Below are 23,954 nucleotides of genomic sequence, written 5' to 3' on the forward strand. Positions count from 1 at the left end.
TATTCTTTAAACTTACCCTGGTCTATCATTTTTTAAAAATTATTTCTTTTGTTTTTGAATGATAATCTTCACTCCTTTTTATAAGGTATTGAATATTCACTAAAAGGAACAGAAAAAAGGAGAGAAACATCACTTTGCTTTTAATGATTCTTCGTTCTATGTGGTCATTCATTGATGGATTCACCCTATAGATATATGAGTGCCTACTGTATGCCAGGCACCACCCTATGTGAATAACACAGACAAAAAATAAATAAATAAAATCCCTTGTCTCATGGAACTTACATTCCAATGAGAGGACACTGACAAACATGTAGTAACAGGTGTTAAATGGAAAGGCAAAGCAAGATAAGGTGATGAGAAAGGGGAAGCCTGGATGTTTCCTTAAAAGAGGAGTTCTGACGAGCTCTCCTTGCTTAAGATATTTGAGTAGTGTCCTCAGTGAAGGGAAGGAGGGAATCAATGAAGATATTGAGGGTGGGGGGGGGGAGAGAGGGGTCTCCCAGCCAGGGTGCACTTGGCTCCGTGTATACATTTATGCTTAATTTGTAGACAATCCCAAACTGTAATGTTGCTGTTTACATTTTATAATAGATTCCCTTATATTTTACAGAGCTTATGGATTGAAGATATTGCCTTAAGTCCTCAAAGCATTTACAGTAGTTTCTCTTTACTTCAAGGCTTCCAATGGCTCTCGGCACTTCACAGAAAATGAAGCTTCACCCTTGCCTGTTTCCTGTTGACTTTGAATGAAGAGAAGATTGCTCAACCACCCACTTCTCTCTGAGCAAGGCTCGCAGGGGAGGAGTGGTGGGAGGTTTAATGAGATGGCATCTAGCCATCCACGTACTAGCATGGAAATACTGCTACTTCGGTTATTGTTAGGAGCTTGGAAGTCAGGGGTACTCAGCACAGTTCTATTTACCAAGCAGAAAGATGTCATTCTCATATGTATTAGGACTTAAGCCATTCAAAGCCTTGCATATTTCTATCCCTTCAAGCAAGCTGGGGTATATGAGGTCAATACCACAGAGGATGTTCTAAGCGAAACGAAAAACTCCAAGGAGGGGTCTCTGTGGGGGTAGGGCATCACAGACAGAAGGTCGTGCAGAGCCAGGCGTCAGCTAGCCTGGAAGAGACACCAGAGAAAAAAGGGAGGCTTTCCACACAGGATGGGTAGAAGGGAAGGGAGGGAAGCCGCTTACTGGGAAACAAAGCAAGCATATCTTGTACAAAATTGCACAATAAAAGGAACAGAGAGCTAACAGTGCCAATTAGAGAACAAGCTAAAAGCATCTACTGGCAAACTGGCAAAAGGAACGGGGTGAGAAACAGTCGATTAAGAAGGATTATTCATGAAAAGAACCATGACTTGAAATGAAGATGGAATCTAGAAGCTAGAAGCCTCTAGCTTCAGACTCTAGCCACAGGACTCCGGAGCTCTGGTTAAGGTGGGTGGAAACCACTTCCCCCAGCCTTGTTCACAGCGTGTCTGCAAAAATAGAATTGGGACAACGAGGAAAATCTAAAGGGAAACAAGCTGCTGTTTATATTCTGTCAACTCGTGTGCGTGGCTTCAATTTAGCCTTGCTTAACAAGTGCCGGTCCGTAGAAAGATGAGTGGTATTTTCTATTCAATTAATCATTAAGGTGCTCTCCCAAAGGAGCCATCTGTCAATAAGATGCATTTGAAATGATGGTGGGAGACAACGGACTAGTAAATAGTGGAATGATGTGGACTTTCAGCTCACTTTCAAGGTCTCAGAGGAGAACAAGTAAAACAATACTTCTGAAGATTCTTGGATCCCCACATTTTTAAAAATCTCTCTCCCCCTCCCTCCTACTCTTTCTTTTTCTCCCTCCCTCACTGCCTTTGCAACATTTATGAACAACGAGCAGAAAAACTTTTGTATGGTTATGGATTCTCAAATCAAGTTGCCCCCGGGTTATTATTCAGTTAGACTCCGCGAGAGAATCCTATGGATGATAATGACCATGATAATAAAAATAATTGCCAACATTTGCATAATGACCATACAGCCCTTTCACTTATGTGGTCATATTTAATCTCCACGAGGACATTTAGATATTATATATCCCTGTTTTCTGGGTGAGAACATTGGCCCAGGTCATGCTGCTAGGATTTGGTAGAGGTCAAAAGAGCAGTATTGTTGGGTCTGGATAGGACCATGCCCTCTCTCCTGCTTTTCTGTCTGCCCTGGCCAAGGAAGAGCCCCAAACCCTGGCGTTGACTCTCACCCTCTCTTCGTGGGAACACTGAGTGTCCCATGCGGCTAACTTACAGTTCCCACACGTGGGAACCTCCTTATGACCCTCAGGGGTTGGGAGACAAAGACATTGCTCACCCAGTTGCAGGTGGAGCTGAGCAACCCAAGCATCTTGCTGCCAGTCACAATAGGCAACAGTAGAAAAGAATCCATCAATTTCTCAGGCTGGCTTCTTAGAAGTTGGGACCCTTGTTCCCAATGCAGAGTCAGGTCCTGTGGGTGTCAGCTCTGTGTCCTGTCCTTCAGCTCTCCCATTTTCCTCTTGCCTGAACACAAGCCCTTTGAATCAGTGTTTCTCAAAGTATTCGGCAGAATATTCCAGAAGATGTTATGAAGCACTGGGATGGCGGAGGGAGTGATGGGAAGATTGTGTATTAAATGTGCTTGGGAAATGCTCTTGAGGATTTATATGCACATTAGTATATTAAAGTTTCTGAGAAATCCCCAGTAAATAAAGATTAATTTTATTTATTTCTATAAATAAATTCTGAACCTCTTTCTTTCCTATAATCCCTATTATGTCTAGTGGAACATTTCTTTACCCATTACAGAGTGGTGTAATTATGGAACATTCCAAAATATGTCAGAGTGCAGAATATTCTAGAAATGCATAGCTCCCTGTACATCACTTGGTATACAGTAGAGCCTACAGCTGTTGAAAATTTTGAGATATTTTGTCTTTAGGGGTCAAGGTGCACTGTGTATAAAAGAATGAAACTGTGATCAATTGAACAATCCTGTTCATTTGACAACGGTATCCAGCAGTGATTCTCAAATTTCTTTGCAATTAGAATCATCAGAGAAGCTTTAAAAATTGTGATGCACCCAGGCCCATTAAATCAGAAACCGTGGATATGTGACCCGGGCTTTAGCATTTTAAAAGTTCTCCAGATGATTTTAGTGTGTGGCCCAAGTTGAGAACCTAGGGTATAAACAATTATCTTAAAGCAAAGAGCACGTATCAGACAGAGAACAGTTTCTGGGGGCTTACCTGGGCCACTTAAAAATTGTTCATGAGTTTATAAAATATCCCCCCCTCCTGTCAAGAGTAATACAGATGCTAGAGACTCGGCTTATCGTTTTACAATTCTAATTGGTAAACATGTGTTTCTAATATGCCTGTGATTGGTTTAATTATACACAAATGAGTTTGGCTTATGTATATTGCAGAAGGCTGCAGATGTGAAGTTTAAATGATCACATCATGTGGTAATTCAGTTCAAGGTGGACAGAGACAGGTTATAATGAGAGACGCTGGAAGAGTTGGCATTTAAAATGGGTTTTGGGGGGGGAAACACCACACACTTGGCTTATGACCCAACTACTCACTTCAGAGTGTTGAATACTCTCTGAGAAATATCAGCCTTGAAAAACTACTTGTCTGTGTATACAGATCGTGGGTGCATACTAATAGTGGTTGAGAGCTAAAACTCGGGTTGTTTTGATGGCCCAAGAGAGCCGTGAGGAAAGAGGGGACACTTGAGATGAGATGAGGTCAGGAAATTTATGGAGCTTAGAACTCTCAGGGAAAGGTAGAGCTCAGGGAGACCATACAGTGGTTCTGAGCAGTCAGGAGTAAAGAGAGGTAAAAAGAACCCCTCCTACATGCTAGGCTGTATTCTAAGTGTTCTGCCTGTTATTTCATTTCATACCCCTTTTGAGTGAGGTACTAGTATTATCCCCATACTCCTGATGAGGAGACTAAATGAGTTACTGTATGCAAAGTGGAGGCACTGATGAGTGCAGAAGACAGGGAAGGAATATTCTCTCCTTCCCCGCATGTCCACAGGGCCAAGAACAACTTAGAATGACTAAGCATAAACAGGCATGCCAGTTACCAACTGGTATGGGAGTTCTTTGTTTATTCATTCACTGGGGGACTATTTATAGGGCTGGGCTAATATTTATTGAGCAACCGCCATGTTGTAGAGACTGTAATGGGCCTTCCAGATCCCTTGTGGGAATGAATGCACCCCTTCTGGTGGGGGTGCCATTGGTGGGCAGCTTTCAACTGTCAACCCCTTTGAGGAATGCCTTGAATAAAGAGAACTACCTTGCCTCCTAGGATTGTCCTCATCCAATGACTGATTGAATGGGGGGTGGGGGATAGAGGTTGGGGTGGGGGAGGGAGAAGGCAATTAAGGCACTTCTCTCTTACCCACACGAGTCAGTAGTTCTGGAAGTTTGTCCCATGTTTAAAACTCTCTGCAAGGTTGGCCTTTGCTTTCAACCCCTCCCAATCCCTGTTCCCAGCACACTCATTCATTAATTCAACAAATCTTTATTGAGCACTTTTTATGTGCCAGAATCTGCAAGCAGGAGTATATAGGAAACATATTCCAGAACGGACTCTACACCATAGTCACGATGCAAAAGATGTCCCTGGGGATGAAAAGAATCTAGCAGAATATTAATAAAAATTCCTTGCCTTCCTCAGTCCCTGCTGAGAAAAAAATGTAGAGACTCCATTTAATCATTATTTGAAGGAGACAAATAATGGATCCACATTGTATTAAATGAATTAATTCCCCCAGAACCAAATGCAAAAGGAGTTGTCAGTAGATAACATCACTGGAACTCAGTGGTTTACTTTGGTAGAGGTCCCAGGTAATACTTGAAGTCTATCTGTGTGGGATAAGCCTTGTTGCCTTATCTTACAAGAATGAGTAACATGGGTATTTCAAGTTCAAAGGGGAGGTCAGCTATGCACACTGTGTACTGTAGGAATTTATGGCAGAATTAATAATAAAGTCTCTGTATAAATAATATATAAAACATGTGATGTATATGTCAGAGTGTTTGAGTCAAATAATGTTACTTTATGAAGAAAAATAAGCTTTATAAGAACAGAAATGGTGATCCATTACTATTATAATTTTTACATGTTTTTCCTAATGATTACATGATACATAAACTGATTTTTATGCGTTTACTCAGTTTTAGTTTCATAGTGAAGAAGCAAGAAGATTCACTTTATTCAAGGTGAAGAAACAGGAAATGACCATTCCATTTGGTGCTCTAGGAAAATATTTCTATAATCAATAGCAAAATTTAAGAGTGTCTGTTCTTCGAGGCGGTGTTGTGAAGATGACACTGCCTGATGTTCGTCTTGTGATTTAAGAATTGTTCCTGCGATTTCGGCACGTTGCCACCAGGAGAGGTGAGTGGGTCACTTGCAGCAAGCCCCCAAATGTTTCAGTTTTTCTGTGATTCAGGGTAATGGCTCTCTGATTAATTCAGTATCCCTCTAAACAACAATAATAAAACTTTAAATGCACTGGATAGTGTCTAAAATATAAAAATAAGCTATCTTTAAGCATATGTCCTATGGAAAGATACAATCAAAAAGCAGGATTTGGCAAACTTTTCCCAGGAAGGGCCAGAGAATTAATATTTTAAGCTTTGTGAGCGAGGTGGTCTGTTGGAACTGCTCAACTGAGCTGTGACAACTTGAAAGCAGTGTGGGCAACACGTAAATGAACGAGTGTGGCCGTATTCCAATAGCACTTTATTTACAAAACCAGGCAGTGGGCGGGATTTGGCCCATGGACCATGTGTACTGATCCTGACCTCAAAATAAGTATTGCAAATTCAATTACCTGCCGTGAAGCAGGTCGAGCGGGGTCTGTGACAAATCAGGGAGCACGCATGCCATTTCTGAGCTGACCCCACCTCCAGCTGATAGCAGCCAGGCAGAATGGTCGCCTCGTGAGGCCAGATCTTGGGATTTGCCAAAAACAGCTGGATATCTTCATTTTTATGGGATTGTGTCCAATTTTTATTTTTTTATTTTTTAAAGATTTATTTATTTATTTAAGGAGGAGAGAGTGCGTGCGACTGGGGGCAGAGGAAGAGGGAGAGAGAATCTCAAGCAGACTCCCCACTGAGTGTGGAGCCAGGCATGGGCCTTGATCTCATGACCCTGAGATCACCACCTAAGCTGAAATCACGAGTCAGACACTTAACCGATGGAGCCACCCAGGCACCCTTCTACAGTGTCCAATTTTTTAAATTTGTCAGTGAATTCAGACAAGCCCCACCTTGGGTACCCAGCAGGACAGCTCTGCAAACAGCATTTTTTTAAGTTAAGCAATGTGCTGAAGATACAGCTGTAGAGATTTCTTCCATTCTTTTAAATTGAATAAATTTGACATGTAACATTGTATATATGTAAGGCATACAGACTGTTACTTTGTTACATTTGTACATTATATTATGATTGCCCATGTAGTGATATTTATCATATTACATAATTACAGTAGAATATTATTGCCTATATTCATTATGCTCTGATCAGATCTCTGGCTTATTTACTACTCATTACCACTATCCTTCTAAATAGAAGCAGACACTTATCCAGTGCTGATTAAGCGGCAGGGCCTGTTATAAGTGCTTTATACATATTAGCTTACAAGTTCTCCTCACAACAACCTTGTAAGGTAGATATTATTACTATTTTACCTCCAGCAAAGCCAGGTTGAGTAACTTGCCCAAGGTCATACAGCAGACATGCGGGAGAGCTGGGATTTGAACCTAGGCAGTGTGAAGGGGGCATCTGTGCCTGGAAACCACTGTGCTATAACTGCCTTCCTTCTGGGGCTCCTGTCCTCTTTCCACCTTGCACTAGACTTCAGCAATAGCACTAGAAAGAGCCAGAAAGACTGTTTCTCTTCTAACTGAACTCAGGCCTCCAGAGTCGAGGTCCCTTAGCAGACACCTTACCTTTTCATTCCACCTGTGGACTTAGTGGCTTTGGAGAAAAGTCATGTCTAAGACGTCTACTTCACTGGCCACCTTGAGGCAAATTCCCTAGTAAGTGTCACCTCACAGGCTTGAGTCATTCCATTACTTCTGCTTATATTTTATTATAATTATTTTTTTGTAAAGCCCCACTCTGCTTTGGAATTTGGATTAAATCTACATGCGATATTTAGTTTAATTACTTCTCCATCTTGCTTTTTAAATTTGGCTTCCAGATTTGGGTGGAAAGATTTTTTTCTTAATGTTATAGTACCAAATTTAAGCAAAGAAAATGAAATACAAATGAAAATTATTTTATTTTTAAAAAGATTTATTTATTTGAGAGAGAAAGAGAGAGAGTACACACATGGACCGGGAGAAGCAGAGGGAGAGGAAGAGAGAGAGAGAGAATCTCAAGGAGACTCCTTGCTTAGTGCAGAGCCCAACTCGGGGCTTGATCTCATGACTCTGAGATCATGACCTGAGCCAAAATCAAGAGTCGGACATTTAACCAACTGAGTCACCCAGGCGCCCCCAAATGAAAATTATTTTAAAAGGACAACAAGAATTCATATCTGAGTTTGACGAGTGGAAAGCACAGTGTAAAGTTTTATTTTCTCTAGCAAACTTAAAAGACATTGCAAATTAGGTATTTGTGTCACTTTTCTGAAATGCAGCTATAAGTTTTACTGTTGATTTTTGAAGATACTCTGTAACTTCAGCTGCAATGGAAAGAGGCAAAACAAATTCTAGTCCCTCTTTTTAAAAAACGCAAATACCTCTGGGAGGCCAATAGGGCTTGCAGTAATACACAGTTTAAGATGTAATACTGCATTCAGCAAGGCTTTCCTGAAAGTCCAGGGAAGCTGGATTCTATTGGGAAAGAAAATCGTTTTAGCATTCTGGGGTCATGTGAGGCTATGGCAAGAATGGTGTGGTTTTATGATAGAAACAGGGTTTGGGGGGACCTGGGTGGGTCAGTCAGTTAAGTGCCTTTGTCTCAGGTCATCATCTCAGGGTCCTGGGATTGAGCCCTGAGTCAGGCTCCCTGCTTCTCCCTCTCCCTCTGCCCCTCCCCATCCCTGCTTGTGCTCTCTCTCTCAAATAAATAAGTAAAATCTTAAAAAAAAAAAAAAAAAGAATCCAGAGTGTTAAAAAAAGGGCGGGGGACACACTGGTGGCTCAGTTGGTTAAGCGGCTGCCTTCAGCTCAGGTCATGATCCCAGGGTCCTGGGATCGAGTCCTGTATGGGGTTCCTTGCTCAGCAGGGAGCCTCCTCCTCTCTCTGCCTGCTCTGCCTGCTCTGCCTGCCGCTCCCCCTGCTTGCACTCTCTCTCTCTGAAAGACAAATAAATAAAATCTTAAAAAAAAAGAGAAAGAAAGAAAAAGAAAGAAAGAAAAAGAAGCAGGGTTTTCCTGGAACTGTCCCTGTTCTAAAACTGAAAGTCCCATGTCCCAGGAATCTTCTCAGTCCCAGGCTAACTGGGACACTTGGTGACCTGAAAATCTTTGGACAATAGTCTTGATTCCTGGTACTTAACTTCTATTTGCCGTGAGGCCCCCGGGCTCTGAGTAATCATCTTCAGTGTTTTTCAATCTTCCTTGATCACAAGAATCGCCTGGGTGCCTGCAAAACCACAGATTCCCATTCAGAGGTTTGGGGGAGGTGCTGGGGATCTGGAAATCCACCAAGGACACAGGGGAGAAGTCTGGGCAGCACTGGTCAGCCCATATTCAGGGGTGGCGCAAAGACTGTCCCTTCAGTAATCACAAGAGTGGGCAGCGATTCCCGCGTGCTGTGGTCTAACTCGCACCTCGCTAGCAACCAGGTTTCTAGGTGGCACCGCCCTCGCAAAAATCTTTTCTGTCCACATGTTTCAAGGGATTCCACACCATCAGAAGGACGCAAAAGGCACGGGGTACTATCAAAGGACATGAGGCCCCGAGCTGATGGCCGAGATTGAATTCCAGCCATGTGACCTTGGGTCTCTGTTACTAATTTGTAAAATGGGGATAATAATAGTACTAACTTGATTACACTGTTGACAGGGTTAAATGAGAAGATCTCTGTAAAGCACTTAGCACAGTACCTAACATATGAAACTCTCTGGAAATGTTAGTTATCAACCTCATTGTATTATTATTCCTAGTGCTCTCCCCATCGTTATTGTTGCCATTATAATTTTACTAGGAAGCAGGAGAAAGGTACAAAGATCAGAGAGGAGGAGGTCCTTCATCTTTTTAAAGGATTGTCAAGGGCTTCCTCTACACCTTGGAATTTTAAAGAAACATTCTCCTTCCTCTTAATGTCTTTGCCCTTCTGTGCCATACCCAGAGATTACAGCAGGCATATTTTCAAAATGAACACCAGCGTCTACAAACTGGCTATTTGGTGGGAAAGAGTTAATATGCAAACCCTTCCAGGAAATTCTGGCTATGTTTTCATTGTATGCTTGACCTCTGCTTGGAGGACCAAGAATTTGGGCTAAGATTATTAGGCACACTAAAGATACGCTGGGTGTATGGAAGCTTTGGGGGGCTGGTCTATGAAGCATGAAACATCCCGTTTTTGAAGTCCCAATAGTAGGATATAACCCACTGCTAGACAACCACTAACCGTATCATGCTTTGCCTTAACTCAGTGCATTAGAGGGAAACACATTATTTGGGTCAATTTATCTTTCATTTCATATCAAAGAAAGCCAATCAGATTACTTTTCCCAGGGAAATCTATTATTAGAGGAACAATCTTGCTTTTTAGCCCCTACTCGACGATGAATAGGATTCATCTTATTTACAACACTAACATGAAAGGCAAGGCCCTCTACAGATGAAAAGAAAGACAATTGCCTCAGAAGAACACTTCAGAAGTGTGCAGTCATGGCCGACAGTGTGGCTGGTTTGCCATGTTCTCTCCAGATGTGAGGGCTACAAGTGCCATTTGCACTGTCACTTCAAGAACCACTGCGTGCTCCCAAGCGTGATGTTAAGTGACATACCCTCTTGACTTCTGGTCTTTTCCGTTGCTCAGATCTTCACCAATGCCTCTGGCTTCCCAGCTGTGGTAGCAGCATTTGAATGCCATGCTCCGTACATTTCACATCGCAAACTGCACGGAGGTTGCACATTTAGAAGGGGTGAGCCCCATCCATTGTGTGACTGAAGTTCTTTGAGTTTTGAGGTAGTAAAGGAAGTCAGGTGATTCTACCTCCCATGAACCCCAAATCTCAGACCGTTCACCAAAATGATACATAGTGTTATTTTAGACAGAGGTGTGCTTTTCCAAGGCAGAAGTGGAATCCCCTCAGAATCAGGAGTTCAGACTCCAACCGTAATAAGCCATGTGGGTGTCACCAATGGTAGGACTGGGTGCCCTTGGCCCACTTCTGTGGTTTGGGAATGAAGAGGTGCTCTCTTTGAGGCATAGGTAGCAGCTCCACAGAGGCCCATGTTTCTCCTGAGAATCCTTCAAAAGCTTACTGGCGTGTGGTGCCTTCTGTGTTATCTATTCAGACCACTTCTACACTGGTCTTCTCTTCCTCTGCAGCTCCAAATGGTGCCTAGAGCTTGACATTACTTACTTAAGATATGTTATGTGGCATCCACAGCTAACTGCAGACTCCTTGGGAGCAGAGACCATATGCTGTCCTTCTTTGTATCTCTCACTGATCCCGTCACTCCAGTGGATGATGAAGACGAAGATGATGTCCTCAAGGACATGGCAGCAACAGCAGAGACTAACATTCATTGACCGTCAAAGCCGGCACTGAGCCCCTTTAGTGGGTCTTTTCACTTCATCCCCACAGGACCTTTTTGAGGGACAGATGCAGACACTGAAGCTGAAAGGGATGACACCACTCGCTAAGGTTGCAGAATGTCCTCCAAAGTTCATGCCTACTTGGAACCTGTGAGCATGACCTTATTTGGAAGTAAGGGCTTTGTAGACTTCATTAATTCAGTGGAGATGAAGTTGTAAGGGAGGAAAAATGGGTTTTCCTCTACGCTGCTAAGTTCTCAACTGGGCTCCCTGTGACAAAAGGCAGATTAACAAGAGAAAGATAGACAGAAGGTTTTTTAATACGTATATGTCATGTATACAGGGGAGATACCCAGGGAAAAATAAGGAACTCTCAGAGGTGGCTTAGAACTTAGGCTTACCGGCCTGCTGCTAACACAAAAGACAGAACAGTGTGGAGGAGGCTGGTTGGGGAGGTGACCAGGAAGACTTTAGGGTGGGCTCTAAATCCAATGGTGGGTGTCCTTATAAAAGGAAGGAACTTTGGATGTAGACACAGGAGCAGACAAACAGGGAAGAAGGCCATGTGAAGGCAGAAACAAATTGGAGTCATACTATCACAACCAAGGAAGGCCAGGATTGCTGGTATCCACCAGAAGCCAGGAGAGAGCCCGGGACAGATCCTCCCTAAGGGCTCCCAGAGGTACTGACCCTGCCAACACCTTGATGTCAGACTTCTTGACTCCAGAAATCTGAGGGAATAATTTTCCGTTGCTTTTAAGGCACCCAATTTGTGGCAGTTTGTTACAGCAGCCCTTGCAAACGAATCCAGTCACATAGCCATCCAAGAACTACTTGGCTGCTGACTTGGGCTAAACCAGCCTATAACCGGGCTCCCTCAACGAAGGGGAGCTGCATGGTGTTGTTTGTCATGAGAATCCAATATAATCACACTTCTGCCACAACATAGTCCTTGGCAGTCTGCATGCTTTGTTGTTTGTGTTAAAGCACTTCGCAAAGTACGGAGATGCGAGTGTTTCGTATGCTCAGAACACTTCTGGAGGCAGTAACAAGGAGCAGATCATTGAGACTGTCTCTGGGAATGGGAACTGCGGCTGGGGCTGGGGGCGGACAGGACTTACCCTTCACCGTATACTTTTTGTACTGTAGAATTGGGGGGTACCCTAGGCATGCAGTGCCTATTGTTCAAAGTCACATTTGGAAATCATAAAGAGCGGTGTGATAGCTATTGCTCATAACTCACTTTCCTCTTCTACCTCCTTCCAGTTCTCCTGCTTGCTATAGTCCTTGGTAAAGCAGAGCATGAGGACACCATGGCAGCACAATGGGCTGGAGGCCCCAGGACAAGGAGATTACTCCAGAGCAAGCATTCAGTATGTATCTCTCGTACTTACCGTGCCCTCCCGATCCTTGCTTAGGTGCCGTTTCTTGCTGATATCTTTGTTTGTATGTAAAGCAAAGCCGCATGCATCCATGTCCCATAGGGTTAGACCGTCCACTCCTTTGTGAAATAGCTCATGCGGTGAAGTGATCCTGAGTGCCCAGGGGGGTGCCTACTAACAGCAGGTGCTCAGCTGAAACACACTGGAGCCCATAGCTGGAGCCCGACCCTGATTCCTACTGGATGCAGTCTTCCCCTCCTTTACCCAGCTGGACTGAGCTCCAGGCAGCTTCCCTGGGGGGCCTCGTAACCTCAGAGGGAATGTGAGCGTGTGGGGACAGCAGCACACAGAAATCATTCCACCCCCCCCACCCCTGCCCCTAATCCCTCTTAGGCCAATCCTTCTGAATCTATGAAATATCAAGCAATGTAATTGAATCAGGACTGAGGGTGCCCATGATGGCTGGAAATGCCCAAGGTAGCACATTCAGGAGGAATGAAGCGGGAGCAGAAAGGAGGAATGAAAAGTATTCCCAGCAAGTTAAAGTGGAATTGTGCTTGCTTTGGCTTCCTCACGGTCTTTCCCACTTAGCCTTTCAGCAAGAAAATTGTGATAGCCCCGCCATCCCTGCCCCTCTCATGTGCTATAATGCACAGCATTTGCAACGCATAAAATGGCCAGCAATTTTGGATGCCGATCTCTCACGAAGCAGCTGGGCCACGAGGAGGTCAGTGCAGAGCCATCGGGAGGGCTGCCAACAGCTATGACCCAGACTGGCTTCTGCCCGGATCCCCCTCGCTCTGGCATCATACCAGACACGAACTGCTAACCTGATTTTCACTCACACACTTGTATGTTCTTCTGCTCTCAGCCTCTCCTTTAGCTATAATCTTTCCCCCAATATGCCCGTGTTGACTCAAAAGAAAATTGTAATAGGGAAGAAATCAAATCTTTACTGCGAAGCAAACAGGAATTGGAGAGGTTTGAACGTGTTCCCAATTAGAGGACAGGAGAAAAAAAAAAGTGTGCAGGCAGGCTACAGGGAAATGTTTTCCATTTATTCAGAAAGTCTCCTAATAGAGAGAACTGATCTGTCAAAAATGCTAAACGGGCATTGGTGTGGGTTCAGAACAAAGACTGTAGTTACGAACAGGAGTGCATGCACTCGTGTGGATCTGAGCCAGAAGGTAGGTCTGCTTTTTGAGGGCTCCGTCCACCTGGGAGCAGAGATGAGGGCTGGTTAGACTGGATGGAGCATCGCTGTTCTGGAATCCATTGTGCTCAGGACACCTGACTGTTTGAGATAAGAGAGAGACCCAGGAAGGTGGGAGAATCAGCGTTTTCCCTGGGTAGACCAGATATCAGGGTTGGCTTTTCCTAACAAAAGACTGCATGGCTTTATGTCGCCGGTGTAATGATTGATAATGTTATTTGTTTAAGTACTCAGTGTATACTATTCCGTATGTGTAAAACCCCACTGAATCCTCTCAGCCAGCCGGGAGTGAGTTACTAGTGACAGCTTCTTCTCGATCAGCAAACCGTTCCAAGGTTAAGCATCAGCTTATAATGATCAGTGTTTGGACCCCGATTGTCTGGAATCAGTAGGCTATGCTGGTTTACTAATCCAGTGGGCTGTTTATCACAGAAATAGCAGAACTTACTTGTTCCAGAAACAGTTACTGAAATTCTATTCAGTGCTGTGCCCCGTGCAGGGTGGTGGCAGGGGGAAGCAGGGGATACAAATGTGAATGAAAACAGGCTCCGGCCGCCGTGAGCCCACCTTCTGCCACAGAAGACAGACTCGGACTCAGAAATGATGGGTAGGGCAAGGATTGCTGTGTGGGATCCCTCGAGATCCTCCTGATTTTGTATGGCAGTCATGGTATCAGGGAGGGCTCCCTGAAGAAGGTGGATCTCAAAGGATGAAGGGGAAATTAGTGGGCAGGAGAGCCTGCATGTGGTGGGTGACGTGTGTGTGGTGTGTGTAGCCTGGGAGGCATAGGTGGGTGTGTTTTTGTGTGATGTGAGGTGTGTGGGTGTGAGTGTATGTGTGCGAGAAGCAGTTAGGTATTTAGTACGTACAGTGTATGTTTTTATGTGTGTGTCTCTGAGGTGTATATGTGGGGTGTGTGTACAGCGTGTGAAGTAGAGTGGGTATGTGTTTGAGTGTGGTGTGAGGTGTGTGTGGTGTGAAATGTGTGTGTGTGAGCTGGGTACGTATGTGCGTGTAGTATGTGAGGCATACGTGTGTGTCTACGTGGGCATATTTGAGATGAATATAAAGGGGTTCAGAATATATCATCCCAAAATACGTCACGTTGGCATAAGGATTAATTTGAGCTAAAGGTACTTGAGAAGAAGCAGCCACAAGAAAAACTCTCTGCCGTCCTCCTCTCTGTCTGAAAGCAGAACATAAAATTCTCTTGGTGACGGCGTCTCCCGTCCTGTCTCCCGTACCAGGAGGGGGAGAACGAAGCTTAGTGTGGGAGGCAGCACTGAGATGAGTCCACATAAATAGAACCTAACTAAACAACCCTTATCTTCCATTAGTTTCCCACCATTTATTTACCTTCCCTCAATTTACTGCCCCTAAAAGCCTAAAGCCCTTTTCCTTTGTCTTGTCACTCTTACACAAATTTATTGCTCTTTGTTAAAATGATATATAAGCCCTTGGGTCTAACTGCTTCTTTGGGTCTTCTCTGTTTTTCTACGAAGGTCTCTGTATGCATACATATTACACCATTTCCCCTGTTCACCTTTCACCAGGTTAATTCATGGATCTCAACTGCTGAAACTGAGAGTAGAGAACATTGTTTCCCTGTCTTATGTGGGGGTATGTGTGAGGTGGGTGTATGTGTGTGTTTATGTGTGTCTTTTCAAGGTGTATATGTGGGGTGTGTGTGTGGATGAGGTACAGGTGGATGTATGTGAGGGGGGTGTGCATGTGTAGTATGTGAGGTATGTGTGTGTCTCTGAGGTACACGTGTGGGGGGTGTGTAAGAGGTAGATGGGTATGCATTTGTGTGGTCTGAGGTATGTGTGTAGGAAGTGTATGTGTGTGAGGGATACCTGTATTTGTGTCATATGTGAGGTACATGTGTGTCTCTGAGGTATACGTGGGTGTGTGTGTATGAGGCTGAGGTGAGTGTGTGTTTGTGTATATGAGGTGTATGTGTTTGAGGTGCATGTGTGTTTAAGAGAGGTATGTATGTATAGTATGTGAGGTGTACGTTTATGTGTGTGTCTCTGACATGTATATGTGGTGTGTGTATGTGTGTGTGTGTGTAACAGTGGAGAAAGTCTACAAGCAGATCCATACAGCCAGTGTCAAGAGGAGCCAGGAAGTGAGGAGAAGGGAGGGTGGAAGGTGAGAGCTACTCGAGGAGAAGCAGGCTGTGTGGTGATGCCAACTTTCATGTGAAACACACATTTGTGACATAGAGGGTTATTTTTCACTCTGGAACACCTTGAGGAAGGAAGGCCGTAAAGAAGCTCTGAACATGAGTAGAGAGCCTGTGAGAGGAGTAAGGAGGACTGAGGGGTGTCTAGCCTTTGGGTGGCCCAAGGTTCTACAAGCCTCCATCGGGGAGAGAACACTGCCCTCCATAAGACCTGACCCAGGGAGAGCTCCTGGAAGTCGCAGGGCAGTAAGCAGTGGGCAAGGTGGCACTTGCTGGTAGCCACAGTCTTGAGTTCAAAATCTGCTCCCTCCACCTACTGACTGTGTGGTTTGGGGCAAACAGGTTAACGGTTCTTTCTTTTTTTTAAGATTTTATTTACTTATTTGAGAGAGAGAGTGAGCGAGAACATGAGCTGGGGAGGAGCACAGGGAGAGGGACAAGCAGACTCCACACTGAGCACAGAGTCCTATGTGGGGCTTGATCCCACAACCCATGAGATCATGACCTGAGTGGAAACCAAGAGCCAGGCGCTTAACCAATGGAGCCACCCAGGCACCCCCAGGTTAAAATTTCTGAGGCTCATTTTCTCACCTGTGAAGTGGAGGTAAAGGCAGGCCTTGCAGGGGTGTTGCAAGGGCCACATGAACTAATAATGTGTGCACCCCTGCCTCATGGGTACTCGTTAGAATCATCTTTCTTTAGGCACTTGAATCAGGACCATAGTAGGATAGTCTTCCCTGATATAACCACATACAGATAGAATGATGCAGAAAAAAATCTGGCTCCAGGCAAATTAAGACAGTAGATAAATTAATTGTACTTAAAGGAGAGACTAAATATCTTGCTTTGAATGCTTTCTGTTTGTGTTTGGACATCATTTCAGAGAGAAGTAAATCTCAACCCTAGGGGCACCGGAGATGGTCTCCACTGATCTCAATGGGTGTTACAAAATTCTCAAAAGAAATACATTTTAATTAACTTTAACTCAAATGTTTGTAGAAGTTCCAAGAGATGGATAAGAGTCCAGCGGCACATTCTAAATTTTAATACATATTAAAAAGTAGGCAAAACATACCACGTCCCCCTCCCCACACCTTCAGCAATAGTAGTTCAAAAATCACTATTCTGAAGTTTTAAAGTAATGGGATTTGAGGTGTTTTATGCAGAAAATGAATGAGAATACCACTCATTCAGCCTAGAGAGGTTTACAGATTTCCCTAAGAAAAACGGCATTTCTTCTAACCATTTATCTGGTTGGTTATTTTGAAGGAAGATAGGGAGCTACGCTTTCTGGGATAAGAGGCTGAATGGGAATTTTGCTGTTCTTTTAAAAGACCAATTTGAAGATGAAAGACTTTTATTCCCAGAGAAAGAACAGTTTGAGCATCTGATGATTGTAGCTTTGACCCAGCGTAATTGCAAAGGCCAGGCTTACTTTAGAAGAGTCATATTGCTTGAAGATGGAGTATGTGAATGACGATTAATTTAATGGAGAATCCAACTGAGGCACGGGACACAGTGTGGCATTTTAGGCTGGTCATCAAGCCCCTGCCCTAAATAAAATGGCGAATTAGATTTTAAAAATATCAAGAGGCTGTATTAATTATCTATTGCTGTGTAACAAATTATCCTTGAATTCAGCAGCTTCAAACAACAAACATTGAGCATTTCACACGATTTTTGAAGGTCAGGAATCTGGATGCAGCTTGGCCGGGTTCTATTACAAGATTGTGGTCAGGATGTTGACGCAAGCCAGGGCTGCACTTATCTGAAGGCTTGCCTGGGGCTGCAGGATCCACTTGCAAACTCATTCAGGTAGTTGGCTGGAGACCTCACTCCCTCACCACATGGCCCTATCCATAGAATGGCTCATGACCTGGCCGCTGGCTTCCTCCATGGCAAGTGATCAGAGAGAGAGAGAGAGAGAGAGAGAAATAGACACCAACAGAGAAGCCACAGTGTCTTTAATAAACTAATCTTAGAAGTGACCCACCATCATGTCTGCTGTGTTCTAGTGGTCGCACAGATCAGCCCTAGTGTAATATAATCAGGGACTGCACAAGGGTGTAAATACCAGGAGGTGGGGGTCTTTTGCATCTTGGGAACATAATGGTGACACGTACTGATGCTACATCCCTTTGAAGCCCAACTCAGTCACTTATCACCGAAGTGATCTTAGGCAAGTTACTTAAATGTTTTGTGGCTCCATTTTTTCATTTGTAAGATAGAAATACTCGTACCCATCTCAAGCAAAGCATCCAGACTAATGTCTGGCACCATGTAAGTACCATATAAGTGTGAGCTCTTACTATCAGCTTCCGTCCTGATGGCCTTATATTTTAGGTCTTCCTCAATTCCATGGTGTTTCATGCCCTGCTTCCTACCTTCTCCCTTGCAAAAAAAACCTTACTTTACAATGCCTCGTTTACAGTGATAGATAGCAGTGTTTAAGTATGACCCCTCTGGGCATGTTTTCTTATTAACTGGGAATAATATCTTGAGCTTAAGGGTGAAGCTGCCAACCGTGTATGTAAGAAGGGCTTTGGAGAGCTGCTTGGGCTTTTCCAGTCCCTGGAATTTCCCCTTCGAAAACAATATACATATTGATAGACGTCCTATCGTATATGTGAATATAGTCCTAGTAATTAATAATTTGTGGTTAAAAGATATTTCAGAAGTGTCTTAGAAACACTAACACTGAAGTTTGTTAAGTCAGTGCATTTGAACTAGAATTGTGTGTGAGTGGGTGTAGTCAGTGTCTCATATATATATATTCATATATTCAATATATATATATAGTCTCCCTGTAAAGGGAATACATGGGGGATGGGTGAAACAGGCGAAGGGGATTAAGAATACGCTTATCGTGATAAGCACTGAGTAATGTATAGAATTGTTGAATCAGTATATTGTACACCTGAAACTAATATAACACCGTACGTTAATTGTACTGGAATTTAAAAAATTAAAATTTAAGGAAAGAAATATGTCTAAAAAATCTTAAAAAAGAATATATGTGCATCAAAATTAATAACATGTGTGCATCAAAGGACACAATCAACAGAGTGAAAAGGCAACCTATAGAATGGGAAATAATGCAGACCGTAATTCTGGTAAGGGGTTGACATCCAATATATAAAGAACTCCTCTAATTCAATGACAACAACAAAACCCGAACAACCCACTTAAAAGTAGGCAAAAGAATTGAATAGACATTTCTCCAAAGAAGATATACAAACGACCAACAAGTACATGAAAAGATGCTCAACATGACTAATGATTAAGGGGATTCACATCAAAGACACAGTAAGATATTACCTCACATCCAATAGGATGGCTACTATTTTTAAAAAAAACATGACAAAATAGCAAGAGAAGGAGAGGATATGGAGAAATTGGAACCCTTGTGCACTGCCATTGGGAATATAAACTGGTGCAGTGGAAAACGGCATGCTGGTTTCTCAAAAAATTAAAAATAAAATTACTGTATGATTCAGCAGTTCCACTCCTGGATATATCTATGAAAGAATGGAACACAGGGTTTCAAAGAGATATTTCTACACCCATTCAGAGCAGCTTTATTCACAGTAGCCAAAAGCTAGAGCAATTCAAGTGGTTATTGGTAGATGAATGGACAAATAGAATGTGGTGTATATATACAATTTAATATTATTCAGTCCTAAAAAGGAGGGAAGTTCTGACACTGGCATATGGATGAAACTTGATGACATTATGCTAAGTGAAACAAGCCAGTCACAAAAAGATGAATATTGTACGTACTATATGAGGTACTTAGAGTAGCCAAAAAACAATTTTTTTTATGAGAGAGAGAGAGAGAGAGCATGAGGGGGTGAGGGACAGAGGGAGAAGCAGACTCCCTGCTGAGCAGGGAGCTCAATGTGGGGCTCAATCCTGGGACTCCGGGATGATAACCCAAGCTGAATGCAGTCGCCCAACCAAACTGAGCCACCAAGATGCCCCCCGAAAATAATTTTTTAAATAAAGGAATACATGAATCTAGGTAAGACAGATTATCATGAGTTGAAATTAATGTCAGTTTTCCAGAATATATACCTCTCAAAACAAAAATCTAATCTCATAGAAAAGACTATTTTCTAAATTGCTCATGACTACTAAAGCAAAATTTTAAAAATAATTGTTATGGAAAGGGAAACATGACTGTTTTGAACTTAAGTGATGAAAATATACTATTTAGAGCAAAGATAGGGAATCATTTTATTGAGGGCTACAGACCCACAAGGGGACATTAAAACAGATAAGCCCCATGAAGAAATAAAAGCAACCTAATTATTTTAGGTAGCGTGTTTTTTTTCTTTTAAGAAGCGATATCAAATGTTATTTCTGATTTTTAAATGAAGACTACGAAACAAGATTTCACACAGTCTGTGCTAATATGTAAATACATACTTACCCCAGGTCTCCGTTATGACAAAAGATGGATAAAAGAAAGAGAAAATAAGGAAGAAAAGCAGGAAAGGGCTGTTGAAGGCAGATGACATCAAAACAGAAGGTTTTGAGGGGTTCCAGGAGCTGTTCTCCATACCTCTTATCAATGTCCAGAAGTTGACCAGGACCCTAGCCCCAAACGATGAAAGCCACAAAGACTTCTGAGTTCAAGTATCAGTTGGCAACACCTTCTCTTTCTTGGCCTCCCTTCAGGTCCCTGGTGCACACAGCAATTACCTAAAACTTTGAGGCAAGAACATTTTTCTCTTTTGCTCTACCTCCTTTGTTTACGTGCTATGGGTTAGAATAATTCTCCGTGTGTGTGTGTGTGTGTGTGTGTGTGTGTGTGTGTGTATACGCATGGGCGTGCCAACCATAACCTACTGTTTCCCGGCCTCAGAATGGGAGCCCGTGACTTGATCAAGTGTGAAAAGTGATCTGGTTTCACTGCACCGAGTAGTTACTCCAATATGCTCTGCTGAGGTGTCACGTGGTGATTTCTTAGACAGGCCTTTCTGGGGGGAATGGCTAGCTCTTAGTCCCACGGCCCTCCCAGGGGGCTGCCCCACAGCGGGCTGGGTTGTTGCTCCTGTGATACTGGGTTCGCCCTGAGAAGGCCCTGGAACCAAGCTGTCCCAGGCTCTTGTTAGGAAGAATCCAACGTTAAAAAACACGAAGCTTTGTGGTTCTGACAGGAAGCCCACTCCCACCCCACCCCATCTCTCATAGGCAGGACTGGACAACCTTTGGAAATCACCAAGGGGCAACACTAACACCACCGCCTCATGTACGTGTGCTATTTGCTTGCACTATTCAGCGGTCGTATCGTGTGATATCCTCATATACGATCTCATTTGAAAACAACAGCAACACGAGTTTGATAGGGTCAATGCCATTCCCATTTTGTGGATGAAGACTGTGAGAAAAAGGCTCAATGGAGGTCAGAAAACGCCCACCCAGTGAGTGAGTTACAGATCAGGAGCTAGAACTCTGTTCCCTTGGTTCCTCTCCAAAGCTAACCGGAAGTGGGAGCCTAAGAAAATTCTGTAGCATTCCTTTACCAACATCAAAAGAGAGTGACGATGTACCTCAGAGAAAGATTCCATATCATGAAAAGACCACTTGGCCACTAGATTTATGACCACTAGGCCTTAACTGCAACTATTTTCCCTATTTCCACCCTGGTGAGACTGGACGTGAGGTCTTCAGTTGCTTCAGTAAGCTTTCTGGGGCCTGTATGGTGCTGAGGAACCAACAGACAAGATCTGAGCTGGGTCTTTGGACCCTCAGGCAGACCCAGTGGTTCCTGAGTGGCGTCTCTCCTTTTTCTCCTAATGGACACTCCAAATGGTTTATGGAGTGTTTGATGGTCAGTGTCACCTAAGTAGGGGTGCCATGTTTAGCAAATAAAAATACAGATCGCCTACTTAAATTTGAATTTTAGATAAATTACATATCACGTTTTAGCAGAGTATGTCCTAGATATCGGTTTGCATCTGGCAACACTACTCAAAACTAAATAAGAACAGTATATATTTTGAGTTGTCTGCATGTGAACATTGTTATGGCAGGCATCGAATATTCTTCGGATTCTATAACCTATAATTTCAAAAAGCACATTTGAAAAAGTACATTTTTTGTTTCAAAAAGTATATTTATTTTGAATATTGTTTTGTTTTAGAAAGCATTTTTTGGTCATCTTAACTCTAATAATACAGTCCTGAGTTTCAAATAATTAAAGTGAAATTGAAACTCTGATCTTGTGAATTCGAGTTCTAATTTGTTAAGGATGGTCTCTTCTGCATCTGAATTTATTGAATATTAGGCGTCTAATGAATTCATCAAGAGAAATTGAATTTCGTTGTTGACTTGAAGCACCTGAGTCCTTCAGCGTGGCGCTCTCAATTCGCCAAAGCTGAAATCCAAACTTGCAGCAGAAAGGGGAAAAAATGAAACTGTTGCTGAGATTAAGATGGACATGTATGCTGCTTACACAATTAAATGAGGTGTATGTGATCATCTCCATGGTAACAAGTCCTATGGAGGCATTCAGAGTAGGGGGAGATCAAAGGTTTGGTTTAATAGAAGGTTTGCATATGGAGATCTCAAAAAATTGGACAAAATTGTAATGTCTGTAACAGAAGGTATGAAAGCTAATACATATCCAGAGTCGTGCGGCCGGCCCTCAAATATTGCTCATCAATCGAAACCTGCATTTTTCTTGAAATGCAAGGTCGAGACAAGTGCCAAAGTATCCTGGCAGGCTTGAGTAGAAGATTGGAGCATGGCTTTAAAGCCTGGTGTTTTATGTCAAGTGCTGTTGTCAAGTCTGGTTCGATTGCAGCCATCCTCACTGAACGACGATTAGTGTGGACAGCCATATTTTATCGCTTCATAGCAGCTACAACCTTACACAGTATTAGAACTTCACACTGGAGTCCACCTGACTCCGCAGCAGGAAAGCACAGGGGCTATTTGTTAACAATAGAACTCCACTCCCGGGAAGTGAATTAAGGGTTAACGTGGCCGTGGAGGTGGAGGGCTATGGTTAGGTCTCTGCAGCCACAGGGGCTTAGTGAGTCATCAAGTCAACAGATATTCAGTGAGAGCGCTCTACGTGTCAGGCGCGCTGCTAGGCTCTGCGTTTTGTCAAGAAAGATTGTGAAAATCCTTACCTAATGGGAGGATGATGGCCTAGTGAGGGGAGGTTAGCAATCAAGAGCACTCATTCATTCATTCCATGAGCAAGTGTTCATTGAGCCCCTGGGTACCAGGCACTGTCGTAGACACTGGGCTATAGTAATCAACAACACAGACCATGATCCTTGCCTCACGGAGCTGACATCACAGTGGGAGGGGCCAGACAATAAACTTAACAAATCAGAAACATATGTTAGGAGGTAAAAAGTGCTGTGGGAAGAATAGAGCAAGATAAGAGGAAAGAGAGATGGGGGGGGAGGCAATGAGGAGTAGATTATAGATGGGGTAGCCATGGAAGGCCTCACTGAGAGTGGAGCATTTGAGTACAGACCTGTCAGAGTAAGGCAGGGAGTCTTGGGACATGAGCGTCCTTTGGTTGGGACAAGCATGTGATCTAAGGCAGGCCCCTCAGAGTCGCTCTGGGACTTTTCAACCAAGTTGACCAACACCCCCCATTTGTTCTCTGCTTCCAAAGCTGTAGAGAGGGAAGCCTGGAGCTGCTAAAAGCTATGCCCCCTCCTTCTGGAGCAAATGGTGAGGGAGCACAGAGACAGAGGAGACAGGAAATCAGAAGGTGATTCTAGGGCGTTGGAGATGCTGGTTCATGCAGGCGCCAGGGGCCAGCTCCGCTCCTGTCTCTTTAGCAGTTGGGCTAGGTGACCCGTTATTTTCCTTCTTGTCCTTCAGCTACCTCCAGCTGAGTTTCTGGAACATACAAGCAGAGTGGGATCACACAGAAGCGGACTACTTGCCGCTGGAACAGGGGGATGGGGTACAAGGAGCGTCTGCTAGAGGTTACTCACCTGCGAGCACCACTTCTCCACAGCTGGCCCCTCATGCCAGAAAGCAGCTGTGTCAGAGGCCCTGCCCAGAATCAAGTGCCCTGGACATCTAATATTTAGGGCTTGCGAGTTTTCAGGGGAAAAAAAATAAATTGCGTTGCCAACTTTTTATTTGGTCCAATGAGGGCCCGAGAAAATAAATAAATAAACCAACCACTTGGGCCATTATTTCATATAAGATGGGGGCATTTTCTTTCTTTCTTTCTTTCTTTCTTTCTTTCTTTCTTTCTTTCTTTCTTTCTTTCTTTCGATTTTATTTGTTTGTCAGATAGAGAGAGAGAGAGCACAAGCAGGGGGAGTGGCAGGCAGAAGGAGAAGCTGGCTCCCCACTGAACAAGGAGGCCGATGCAGGACTTGATCTCAGGACCCCAGGATCA

The 23,954-nt window shown here is 43.6% G+C and overlaps 1 long non-coding RNA gene across 1 annotated transcript; it reads left to right on the top strand.

Annotated features, from left to right (window-relative positions):
• The first annotated feature begins 5,244 nt into the window (after positions 1–5,244).
• Positions 5,245–12,247, top strand: LOC121106116. Its single transcript, XR_005838865.1, has 3 exons — positions 5,245–5,448; positions 10,637–10,957; positions 12,052–12,247. It is a non-coding gene; the product is annotated as an uncharacterized LOC121106116 (long non-coding RNA).
• The last annotated feature ends 11,707 nt before the right edge of the window (positions 12,248–23,954 follow it).

The sequence above is a fragment of the Ursus maritimus genome, unplaced genomic scaffold (assembly GCF_017311325.1).
Source record: "Ursus maritimus isolate PB19 unplaced genomic scaffold, ASM1731132v1 scaffold_30, whole genome shotgun sequence".
NCBI lineage: Eukaryota > Metazoa > Chordata > Mammalia > Carnivora > Ursidae > Ursus > Ursus maritimus.